The sequence below is a fragment of the Trachemys scripta genome, chromosome 2, assembly GCF_013100865.1.
Source record: "Trachemys scripta elegans isolate TJP31775 chromosome 2, CAS_Tse_1.0, whole genome shotgun sequence".
NCBI lineage: Eukaryota > Metazoa > Chordata > Testudines > Emydidae > Trachemys > Trachemys scripta.
In genome coordinates this window covers 86,237,617-86,250,942 of record NC_048299.1, presented here as the reverse complement: position 1 = coordinate 86,250,942, position 13,326 = coordinate 86,237,617, and positions in this window count along the sequence as shown.

Here is a 13,326-nt window from a genome sequence, read left to right as displayed (position 1 = left end):
ACAAGCTGAACATAATTTTTTCTAATTGGTTAAAATACATTGCTGGAATAGGCATCGGTGACATTTCAAATATATCATTTAATTATGAAACCATAATAATCTTGATTGCTCTTACTGTGTCCCCACAGTGTGAGGTTCAGCAGTTAACTAAGATGATAATTATCATGCCTTTTGTATGTTCTATTCCACAAACTGGAGTTCATTGTATATCCTCAAGTAGAACATGTACTTAATTCTCCAATTGATATTTCAGTTGTTGTAGAGATCAGAGGGGCACCATTTGGTAACAGATTTAGACCCGTTTTGTTTGAGAAACTGCCAAATTTTAATCACTAAATCCAGGTCTTTAGATATAGATTTAGTGGGGATTTTGACAATTTACACGAAGGTCATCTCCATATCTCAGAAGTTTCCTGACTTTGTTCCTTGCACTGGACTATCAGAATGACAAGCAGGGATTTTAGGATTAAACTGAATAGCACAAATAAATCTGAAGAGCTCTGTATGCTATTACCAGTGGAGAAGAAAATCATCAGTATTGTGGCACTGGGAAATTGTTTTATTGAATCTATTTTGAGATTTAAATCCAACCCCACAAATTCAGCAATTCATTTAGTTTGGTCAATCTTTAAGACCAGTTCAATGGCATTGTTGCAATGAAGTCTGCAAGGCCTTTTGTCTCCCATAGATGTGTCACTCTTAAATGGTCCACATCTTGCCTCCCTGGCATGAATTACACCCAATTGCTCATGTAGTGATTTTAATCAAGCCTAGAGGGGATTCAATCTATGAGTATTTTATGAGCTACAACAAAACTGCTTTGGAATTACTACATTTCTAAGGGTCTCCATTAGGCTTCCTTGGAGAGGGAATATCTCAGTGGTTTGAGCATTGGCCTGCTAAACCCAGCGTTCAGAGTTCAATCCTTGAGGGGGCCATTTAGGGAATTGGGGTAAAAATCTGTCTGGGGATTGGTCCTGCTTTAAGCAGGGGGTTGGACTAGATGACCTCCTGAGGTCCCTTCCAACCCTGATATTCTATGAGTAACTATAACCTTGTTCAGGGATAGTATTAATTTCATTGTTAATATTCTATAATTAACCAGTACCTATAGATACAGGAATAGGACTGTAAAACCTTCTGGAAGAGTCTGATTATTCTATAACAGATTCTGCCTCCATCATTGTTTACTTTTTCCAATTCTTTTTTCCCTTCAGTTAAGAGATTAGGTTATGAAAGAAATAGAAAGCAGTTTTCATAATCATTATTTGATTCAAACTTCCACATAGTTTTGTGGAAAGAAGCAAACAGCTTAATTTTATTTGACACGGAGGTAACCGACAGCTTCATTTTCTAATACAAGGATACCCTAGAATTGCTGTATTTTTCCCTAATCAGTCAAGTGTGCAGTTTACAGGCCAGCTTTCCAGCACCAATGGATTAAGAGATATTCAAGTTCTTTATCCTCTTGTTACGCTCCTATTTGCATGAAACATGATGTGAAGTTTAGAAAAAACACACTTGGTCAAAACAGTGAGGGGGAGGGGGAGTTGACCAAGCAAGTTATGTCTTGCTGTAGACATGGTGGACCCAAGCAACAGCCTGGAATAAACAATAAACACTGCCAGTTCCCTCTATAGCCCTTTATTTGGCACATAAGCAAAAAGCAACAGTCCTATTCTCAACTGAGATCTGAGAGCTATAGAGTCTGGACCTTCCAAAGCTTGGCGGGGGTGAGAGGGGGGTCCATAGAGCTTGCTTACCCTCTTGTAGCCTTCTGATGAGGCCTCCGGGGTGCTTAGTCATCTACCTCCTGGTGCCAATCTCCCTCATGGAGCTGAGGCCCTCGTTTATATCCCCAGACTGGGACTCAGACCAGTCACTAGATGCTGTACAGCTGGGTTAGGCGATTCCTAGCACCTACCTGCTGGGCTTCTCTCCAGAACAGGGCTGGCTGTTCCTCGGCCTTTTAACAGGGAGGTATTTGTCCCCTTTAAAACTATTTTCCAACTAAAAACTACATTACTCAGCTGGTGTAAATTGGCATTGCTTCATTGAAGTCAAAGCTCACTTCACTGGAGCTATGATGACTTGCGCCAGTTGAGGATCTGGCCCATAAAGATTCACTGTAGCCACCACCACTAAGGCTTGCAACATGACAGCCTGGAAAAGAGACAGTCATCCATCATTGCCTTGCAACTTGAGTGGTCACACACCTACTTTTTGCTGGTTTAAAAACAAGTTACCATTATCATTTGCACTGGTACAAGTGACTGCACAAGGTGCAGAGAAGAGAGAATTGGGTCTTGACAAAGGAGAGAGGTTAAAATAATTCTCTCTGGTATGTCGGTCAGGAAGGAGATCACTTAGAATATGGAACGCTTTTCTGGGGGGGACCATTGCTGGAGAGATGTAGATAATTTGGAGGGAGTTCTAAGAGAAAAAATAGAAGTGGTTAAGGAACTGGAGAGGCTGACTTGTGAAGGAATAATTAACTAAAAGTACTCCCTGGTTAAATGATGACTAAGGGGGACATAATCTACAAGTATTTCAAAGGGGTAAGTGCCAAGGAAGTACAAGAATATTTAGGGCCAGAGAGGTATTTCAATTGTTCACTCTCTCTTCTCCCACTTTTGGCTTTGCACCTTATTTCCATATCACTGAAGCTGACTGGGTAATTGTGCAGAGATGGGATGGAGGAGGAGGAGGAGGAGGAGGAAGATCTCAACAAAATAAATTCTCTTAATTTTCAATCAGCATTTTCCAGGATTTTTTTGTTCCCCTTCCCCCACCACCCCAAAAAAAAGTCTGAACCAAAATTCAGTTGCCAGAAACAAAGATTCACTGACAAAAAACCCAACAATTCTAAAAGAAAATTGAAGGGGATTTTTTTTTTTTGGAGTTGTTTCAGTTTGCACAAACATTTTCTTTGATAAATCATTTCAGCTGAAGATTTTCAACTAACCCTACATACCATCCTTACACCTCAAACACCTACCCCAGCGCCTTCCTTTCATTAGTTCTCATTTCCAGAATCCTTCTTACATTGGTCCTCACAGATTAGAACCACGATTCTCTCTTCTTGTAGCTATTGTCTCGTGTATTATCTTGCCCCTCAGCTGAAGGCTGCTCAGTGCGGGGACTAGGGATGTGCTGGAAGACCGACAGCTTGACATCTTAGGACTAATTTTCTTAGCTCTATTTTGCACATGCAGCTTTGGTTGTGCAAACCTATGCACGCCTGCTTTTCAAGCACTACCATTTACACCTGCAAGTGATCAAAGCTATCATCTCCTTGTACAGGGGATAGTGCTTGAAATGTAATATTACACAAGTGTTTGCACATGTAAAGCTGAGCACATGCAATCCAAAATAAATGTTTAAAAAAAATGTTTAAACCAGATGAAGCACTAGAAATATATCATAAAGGGCAATTCTACACTTGGTGCAGGGAATTGGAGTGAATGATCAAACAGATTGGTTACTACTAATGGAATCCAAGAAACAACTGATGCTGACATTCCAGGTGCCAGCTCATGCCAAGACTGGAAACCAGTGCCAGCTCATGCACAGTTGGAAGCCAGTTGTGTTATCATTATAAAAATAGATATTAGATGTTAAGTTGATAATATGTCTAGTATTTAGACTTTATAAAATGCTTGTAGGGGCTGCATGTATTGATCTCGCTTATAACCTCTGTAGCCGAAGGTGTAAAGTTATGAGTGTTTGTTCTGTAAACCTCCATAATTGTGTTATTCAAAGAGGAAAAGAATTATTAATTGAGGTAATGGGCTCATCCTGTGTACAAGATGGCCCATTGAAGGCCAGTGGAGCAACAGAGGAGAGAGGCCCTGGAGATTGCATTCCTAACTCCCTTCAGGAAGAAGGGACATACAAATGAATTCATCAGTTTGGACTTTGGAGAGGAGGGGATAAAAATCCCTGACAAGAAGAAACTGAGGCCAGGGCTACACTACATACTTATTTTGGTATAATTATGTTGCTCAGGGGTGTGGATTTTTATATCAACCCTATCTCCCCATGCAGGCAGCACAATGTCAGTGGGAGAGCTTCTCCTCTGACATATCTACTGTCTCTCCCAGAGGTGGAGTTGCTAAGCCAACAGGGGAGCTCTCTCCCGTCGGCTTAGAGCGTCATCATCAGAAGTGGGGCAGCTGTGCCAATGCAGCATCTATAGTGTAGACCTGCCATGAATCTTTTTTATGCTGTCTATACTCTGAAGGGCAAAGATTCCCCTACATAAGCAAAGAGATCCCCTGGGTTAGCCCTGAAAGACATTTTGAATTGACAGAGTACAACCACTCTAGCACCTTTTGAATCACAGACAAACTCATTTGTGTATAATTACTGGAGATATCCCATCTCCTAGAACTGGAAGGGACCTTGAAAGGTCATCAAATCCAGCCCCCTGCCTTCACTAGCAGGACCAAGTACTGATTTTGCCCCAAATCCCCAAGTGGCCCCCTCAAGGAATGAACTCACAACCCTGGGTTTAACAGGCCAATGCTCAAACCACTGAGCTATCCCTCCCCCCATATATATATGTAATTATATATTTATTAAATAAATGTTTGCTTGCTTTAACCTGTAACTCATTTCTTTTTCCTTGAGTTAGTTTATTGCAGGATTGGCTACATGTGTTGTCTTTGGTGTGAGATCTAAGGTACGAATTGACCTCGGGTGAGTGGCTGGTCTCTTGAGACTGGACACAACCTGAATATTTTGTGATCTTTGGTGTAAGTGACCATTTATTACTAAGGTCATCTTGCCTGGGTGGCAAGCTAGTCCCCTTGGGAACTCCAGTCTGAGACTCCATGGTAAAACTGTTAGTGATCCAGGAGTTCACATTTGTTACTGAATTGGTGAAATCTAATTATAGAACACACCACCAATTTGGGATGTCTGCCCTGGTTTTTTTTGACAGTCTGCCTGAGGTTGGCTCTCACGGTCATGAACCACTCCAGACAGTGTAACAATTAGGGAACTGGAGTAACAAACAAACAGATTGGTTACTACTAATGGAATCCAAGAAACAGCAGTGCTAAGATACAGATATGTAAGCTTGAGCCAAGTCAAAATAATCAAAGCAAATGGAACAATTTAAGGGTAAACCATTAAGGAGCAAAAACAACATAACAGAACATCAAGATAAACATTTTTTACAATAGAGTGAACCTTATAGCTATGAAAACATTTGCTTTTTAGGTTGCACAGACAAGATGTTAAGTTAATGAGAGATTTCAGCAATTAGTATGTTAACATAAATATAAGCCTGAAAGTCAAGCATCAAATATGAATAGACTTCTTTTGTTGGCAAAGTGGTAAATACAATAAAGCTAGTTAATTACAGTACACAAGGCTCTTTCATGTAACCTAAGTAGGAGAAACAACATCATGATCATGAGCTTGAGCCTTGTCAAAGCAAATAGAATCAATAAAACAATTACAAAGAGCTATGCAAGATTGTATCAATCTCAAATACAGCTTTTGAACTAACCAAATAGGTCCAAAAACCCTTCTGGTCAGACAGATAAGATCCAAGGAAAACTAATGAGATGGAACAGAACTGGGATTCATAGACGCCCACAGTTGCCATTTTAATTTCCACAAAGTCATTTGGCTCTTGAGTCTGAATTCATCTCTGTGACCTGGCAACCTACATCAATGGACAAAGTGACTACATATGTTGACATCCGAGGAGTATGTCTTGGAAGGATTCCCATCACACAAAAGGCAATGAAAAGAGTGAGGGACATGAATAACTGAAATAAAGTGGACATTTGTGAAAGGAAACAGATGTGTGAACCTCCAATAATTCCTGTGAAAATGATATTTACACTGGGCCAAAACCTGAAGACCTTACCCAGTTTCTAGTCACACTTTAATCAAGCAAAACTCATTGAAGTCTACAGGTATTTTGCTTTTTGAAATAAGGACTAACTGAAAGATGAATAAGGACCTAAGAATCTAGTAAAAAAAGACAAACACCATAATTTGACTGCCTGTATAGGATTAAATGGGAAGCAAAATAAATTGACCTAGCTGATGACAATAAGCCAAGCCCTGGAATACTTAGTAATAGGTGGACCGTTGCTCAGAGCTGATCAATATCTGCATGTGGGGGAGAGGGGAGGAAATTCAGCCTCCTAGGCCATGTCACTAGCTATGTATCAGCTTTTAAAACTGAAACAATATCTATTAGTGTAATTTTCTTTTAACAAAGAAAAAGACATGGATGGTATTAATTTAACCATGAAAGTCAAAGGCTGTCCAGGCAGTCTTTGCATCAATGTATCTATTTCTAAAATTGATCTAGTTACATCAGTACAAAACATTGTTTTGACAGTCCTATAGATTCAAGAACAACTGCATACATTTATTTGCATGTCCTCAAGCTCATGAGATCATACACTTAAACAACCCTGTTATGTCAAAGGGCTTTGCTTCAGATGTTTATGAAGATGGAGTTTTCCTGATTTGGTAATAAGAGGAACAGAGAGATTTGGGGAGAAAGAAAATGGGAATGAAGGAGAGAGGACCTGGTGGCTATATGGGAATCCAAAAAGGACTGAAGGGCGGAAGCTTTGATGACACCTTAAAAGGTTTGGAAGAAATCCAGACACACATCTGAACTGTCGCACTTTCCCAGATGTGCTGGAACAATTTGTATAGTGGGGGTGCTGAGAGCCATTGAACCAAACTGTAAACCCTGGATCTAATGGAAACCACTTCAATTCAGGGGACGCTGCAGCATCCCCTAGTTCCAGCACTTATGCACTTTCCTGTGAAGATCCAAACTTTTGAGTGATTTCATGGTCAGCTCTGTTAGCTTCTGAACAGTAACTATATTCTTGGCTGGCCACACATGCTCAGCATTGAATCAAAGGGCTAAGGACAAAGGTAGCGTTACACCACCTTTATGGTCTGCTGATCCAGAGGCTGAACAGATCAGCCCCTGGCAAAATTAATTTGCTTGCTAAGGGATGAACTAATTTGTGCCCAGTTGCCTATGACCTCAAAAGACAGTTCCAGCAGCTGGGGACAGCTGGAGCACAGTGGCATTTGGCCCACCCCCTCTTTTCCTGGATACCCCCTTCAACTACCCAAGGATTTCAATATGATTAAATTTTTAATATAATTAATACTTAGAAAACTTGTTAAATGGAAAGCTTGATAGACTCAGGTTTAGCAATGCTACCTGCTTTTTTCCATTTCTCTTGCATGTTGTCTTTTAAATCTGTGTATTTAGTACTCATGAAAGGTATCAGCTCTGAAAACCTCTATTTAGCCACACAGCAGGTAGACCCTGAGCCACAGAAGGGTGATCTTCCCCTTAGATGATCATTATTCCTCAGTCCTGCTCTAGGGACCATCTCTTGGGGTAACAGTTCAGTTTTCTAGCCCATTCTGTCTTTGGTCTCTCTGCTGAGGCTACTAGCAAGGGTGCCAGTTACTGCCAAATTTGGCAGTGGTTCATGTGAACACCTTTCATACCAATGGACAACCATCAGATGGTAGTGACTAAGGTGGAGATCCAGAAAGGTGCTGAAGCACGAGTGTCAGGTTTAGAAGCTCAAATACCACTTTTGGCTCCACTGCGAGCCACAAAGTTTCAACTGAATCTTGTAGGCACCTAAACTCACCCAGTGCCTATATTTTCAGAGTAAACGTTCTCTAGATATCTATGTTTCTGCCTCTGGGCATGAACATTGCTGTTTCCCACTAGGTTTGAGGGTACTATCTCCTACGTGAACCCCAGAGAAAGATTCAGGAACCAGGGGAAGCTAGGTGTTTGCTTATGTCAAGCGAGGGGCCCATTCTAGTAGGAGTGCTCAGAGGCTACCTACCAGCTTAGGTCCCATTAAAAAATATATATATATATATATATATATATATATATATATCCTAGCCCCAGGAGGAAATGGCTGTAATGCTACCATTGGTGCTGTTAGCACACTTGCCTGAGATGTGCAAGACCCAGGTTTAATTTCCTCCCCTCCACCTCCAAATCAGCCAGCAGGAGAGAAGGAGGTGGGAGGCCTCCAACCTCCCAGGTAGATGCCCTAACTACTGGACTACAGAGTCTCTCTCTCTCTGGACCAGTGACTATTTGTTTACCCACAATGGAAGAGTCATTGCATCAGAGAGACAGAGATTGACTCTGAAACCTGGTGGTTACACCATTCTTTCTCCTCTGGCTGTTTTGTGGAGCAAGGCAGGCTTGTAACTCATTACCACAAGAAACACCTTTCACATCTAAGCCACCTCCAAGTGGTGCCTCCCTGAAGCCCAGACTTTGGCTCCTATTTCAAGAGAAGGGATGGACTTAGCACACAACCATCTCATCAACACCTCTCATTGACTGGTTTAGTTGGCTTCCCACTTAGCGTGCTGGCTTTTGTAGATCAGTTTAAGGCATTCATCTCTCCCCGTCCATTGTATAGGAATCTTACTATGCTGAGGCACTTGTTTCCCAAACTTGGGATGCTGCTTTTTTAGGGAAAGCCCCTGGCGGGCTGGGCCGGTTTGTTTACATGCTGCGTCTGCAGGTCCGGCTAATCATGGCTCCCACTGGCCGCGGTTCGCTGCTCCAGGCCAATGGGAGCTGCTGGACGCAGCACAGGCCGAGGGACATACTGGCCGCTGCTTTCCGCCGCTCCCATTGGCCTGGAGCGGCGAACCGCGGCCAGTGGGAGCCGCCATCGGCCAGACCTGTGGATGCAGCACGTAAACAAACCGGCCCAGCCCGCCAGGGGCTTTCCCTAAAAAAGCAGCATCCCAAGTTTGGGAAACACAGCCTTAGTGAATCAGTGTTGTTCCTGTAATTTTCTAGGTGCTGTGATGCTCAATGTTGCAATGCCAAAGTACTTTTGTTGATCTGGGCTTAAGTTACTATTTACTTGGATGTAGAAGCAAACATGGCCTAGATATTAAAAGTTTCATATCCTATTACCAGTTTCTTGATCTATCCAGCCTCCATGCATTTGATTCCTAATATAACATTTAGGTTGCATCTTGTTCCTCATTTCCACTGAAAAATGTGGGAAGCATTAAAAGACTACTTTGCAGCAATAAAAGAGTCTTTTCTATTTCATAGGATATATACAGGAGAGATAAGGATGAGAAAGAAGGCTTCCCATCAGGTTATGATGAGATACTCTTGTGAGTATGACTGTGCAAGTCTCTCCAGTGGGAAAGGTTTAAAAAGACTGAATTTTAGGTGAAGAGGCCATGTGTGTAGCAGTCAGCATGGAGAAACAGGAAGCAGTTAAGTAAACATATGAAGCATGTTTAACATGTTTTGGTGACCTATATTTCATCATGGGGAAATCAACGGATATCTAAGCAAAGAGTGTACATGTGTCTGAAAATAGGCAAAACGAAACAAAAAAAATTTGCCATGTGTATACTATATATTAGGGGTCGGCACTTTCAGAAGTGGTGTGCCAAGTCTTCATTTATTCACTCTAATTTAAGGTTTTGTACATCAGTGGTACATTTTAACATTTTTAGAAGGTCTCTTTCTATAAGTCTATAATATATAACTAAACTATTGTTGTATGTAAAGTAAATACAGTTTTTAAAATGTTTAAAAAGCTTTATTTAAAATTAAATTAAAATGCAGAGCCCCCCAGAACGGTAGCCAGGACCCAGGCAGTGTGAGTGCCACTGAAAATCAGCTTGCCATAGGTTACTTACCCCTGCTAAAGATCTTGATGTAAAAGTTGAAGTATTTAATATTTTAAATTGTGGGTCATGAAAGTGTACTGCTCATACTTAAAAAGTATTCAGATTATGCTTGACATCAGAAAAATGAACATTTTGAAGAGTATCACAATTGCTTTTACAAAAAGCCCCTGACTTGCACTGATCTGCAGATATATTGAATGCTAAATTACATCTTATTACAATAAATTAATTTCTCCCCCGAGAAATTAATCCAAAATGAATTTATTCAAACTAAATTAAGAAGGCCCATATTAGCTTATTCTTGGTTGATTAGTCAGACACTGATAAAGTATTAGTCATAACCTGCCTTTTACTCATAATTACAATATTTTCTGCAAAAAGTGGCCAAATATATAAGAGTAGAATATCCTAGCGTTGCTGTCAAGTAGTTCAGTTCTGTTTTGATATCACATGAAAGGTAAAAATATAGCTTGGGGATGTGAATCCATTATATACTCAGTTTGTTGTAGTGTAGTGGGGCAGTTACCCCGCTCCTAGAAAAAAGGCTAGGCTGCTTGGGGAAGCAGCCACAGCTGGGGCCATGCCCCAATCAGGCCACACCTGGCCCTGTTCCAAGGGCTTAGGGAAGAGCAGGGTCAGTCTATCTCCAGCCTTGGAGAGAGAAGGACTTAGCTGCCTGGGAATAGGGTACTTGAAGCAGAGCAGTGCTAGGGAAGGGCAAGAGGAGCAAGGGGAGCTCCAGCCTGGCAACTCCCCAGGCTGAGGCCTTGATAAAGGCCTATGCAAGTACTGGGGCTGGGAGGCACAGCCCAGGAATACGCAGAGGCAGCTGGTCCGACCCCTTGGCAAAAGAGGAGTTGTTATGCTGTACAAAGCACACAGGATTTTTTCGGGGGGGGGGGGGGGGGGGGGGCAAATACGCCACATTTATTGAAAATACAACAGATAGCATATGCTTTTTAGTCACACACACACACACACACACACACACACACCTGCTAGTTGATGTTTATAGTTACCAGTCTGTTGTAGCTCTAATGGCCAGTTAGACTGAGCACGAGTGAGGAACTGGGCTCTTGTTGGTTGCGATCCGATGCTCCGAAGCTTTGCAGGACTGAACCCAAAGCCCCATGGCAGAGCACCCTGTTCTTATAGGGTTTTTTCCTTTGTTGAAGTCTATTGATTTTGCTGTGTCAGTTTGTCACCGGGTTACTTCTTAATTGGTGTATCTTTTGATGTTAACATTCCAATACACCTCTGAGAGAGGTCATCCTGTCCTGGTTTAGATTTAATCAATTGTCCTTAGGATACCAGCCTTCACCTCAGGGTCGTCAATCTGCCCTCTCTTCATTATGGATGCACACTGATGGTGTCAAGTTAAGTCTCTTCACTCCTTCCTTGACCATTTGGCTGTAACAATGGCCTTCAGACCTTATCTTTTCCTGATGCATACATTCCTCATTCACACAAACAATCTCTTACAGAAACCTTCAAAAGTATATAGACAGCAGTATTTTATATTCAGGAAAATACATTGTAAATCAAGCCTTGCTAAAATCTTATAACTAAAACAATTCACACTGGGGCTTCAGGCCCTCAACCTAGACACAATACAAGATCCTCTTACTTTCTAAACCTTAAAACAAAGAAATGTATATTTAACTAGAGTGCCTAATTTGCAATACATATAGGAAACCATAGTAGACATTATAACTTAGCCTAAAACAAAAGGGTGACCATAATCAGTCATAAGGATTTTTTTGGTCTGTCATTCCTTTCTGCTATTCAAAAAGGGTAGCGGACAGGATGAAATCAAAATCATACATTAAGTCTCATAGTACAATTATAAAATCCTGCTCCTACAGAGTGCCCCAGGGAAGGGGGCTAGATGACAACTGGAAGTAGCCACTAAGGCAAGGTGGGGATAGAGGGTTAAATATATAAAAATATATTTTCTGCAGAGGGCAGAACCCTGAGATAAAGGGCACCGGGGCCCAGGAGGGACACGGAGGCCAGCGGCCCGTGAGACACCGGCCTGCAAAGGGCGCTCTGGGCTGGACAAGAGCTAATTCCCCAAGACAGCCAGCAGGTGAGTCTTGTGACCTTGCTACACGTGGCCATGTTGATCCCTGAATATGAGAGAGAAGGTGGGTGAGCTAATATCTTTTATTGGACTGACGACTGATGGTGAAAGAGCTGTGTTCGAGCTTCTAATATCTTTTATTGTTGGTGAAAGAGCTCACTCACTTTGTCTCTTATAGTCTCATAGACTTACAGTATTTCAGATGTTCCTGTGCTTTTGTTTCCAATGGATGCTTTCAATGGCATGAATATTTTTGACGTAGCTAAAATGCCCTGATAGTTACAAGCATATGGGTGTCAGACAGCAATAGATTACAAGATCTTTGAAAAAAAGGTTTGAAATAGTTCTGGTTTATGGTGGTGCGTAAGCCAACCAACACCGAATCAAAACAAACCTGACTAAATTAAGCAAACTATTCCCTGGAAACTCTTAAAGTTATCCTTTGTGAGCTCAGCTGCCAGCTGAGACCGATACTAGTTTTGTGACTGCCCCGTGTCATAGCATGGTTCTGGCCATCCAGTCACATCCAAATAGGCATCTAACATTTCCTCTTGACTATGAATTGAGAGACATCATGTACAGCACTGATTAAACTTCCCTGGGCACCACATTATCTGGGTTTGTGCATTTGCTAGATAACCATTTGAGAGCTGATTCATTCTTGAAACCTCATGTCTTATTTCTGAGTTTGTTATTTTCAAACCATTTTGTTGTTCATGGCTACCTTTTTTTGTTGATTTCTACAGCAACTACTGTAACATTTGTCCACCTGTACAGAACCATGGAATGTAGCCATCTGTATAATAGGCGTTTTCAAAGGACACCCTACAACTCCCATGATTTATCTGCAATAATATGGATGAAAAGGAAAATATCTGCTGTGAAAGAACATTTTAGTCAAAGCACTCCAACCCTAGTGAGATGCAGGGGGAGGGAACCACACCCCCATCTGGCAATTCTTATTCAGGCAAAGCAGCCACTGGAGGCAGAGGGAATTCTCCCCCCCAAAGAGAAGGTTTAGTACTAGGACCAACGTTGGTGAAGACAGAGGTGATTCTTGTATTTATCAGGATCTCCTTCATTCAAAGCAAAAAACACAGAAGACTGGGTCACATTCAGAAGTGACATCGGGTGTCCCACAATGGTAAACTAAGGTGACTAAGTGTAGGGTCCTGTTACACACTGAAGAGAGGGGTTCAGCAGTGATAGCAATTAACAGATGCAAAATGAAGTAGTGTGAAAACCTAATGGACACTTTTCTTTTTAAATTAAAAGTGCATTCTTCCTGTTAATTGCTTTTTTTTGCTACCTCCTCCAAATGAGGATGTATGGTTACACCAAATTTCAACTCCATTTGCATCACCTCTCAACTACAGCATAAATCCATAACGCATCTTTCTTCCAAGGCCCAGAACGCCAGTGCTTTTACTGTACACACGCAAGGCCTGGAACTGTTTACAATAGAAACATTTGACCCTCCAGATATTAGGCACATCTGATTGGCAGTAAAGAAAAAGAAAAACAACCTGGTA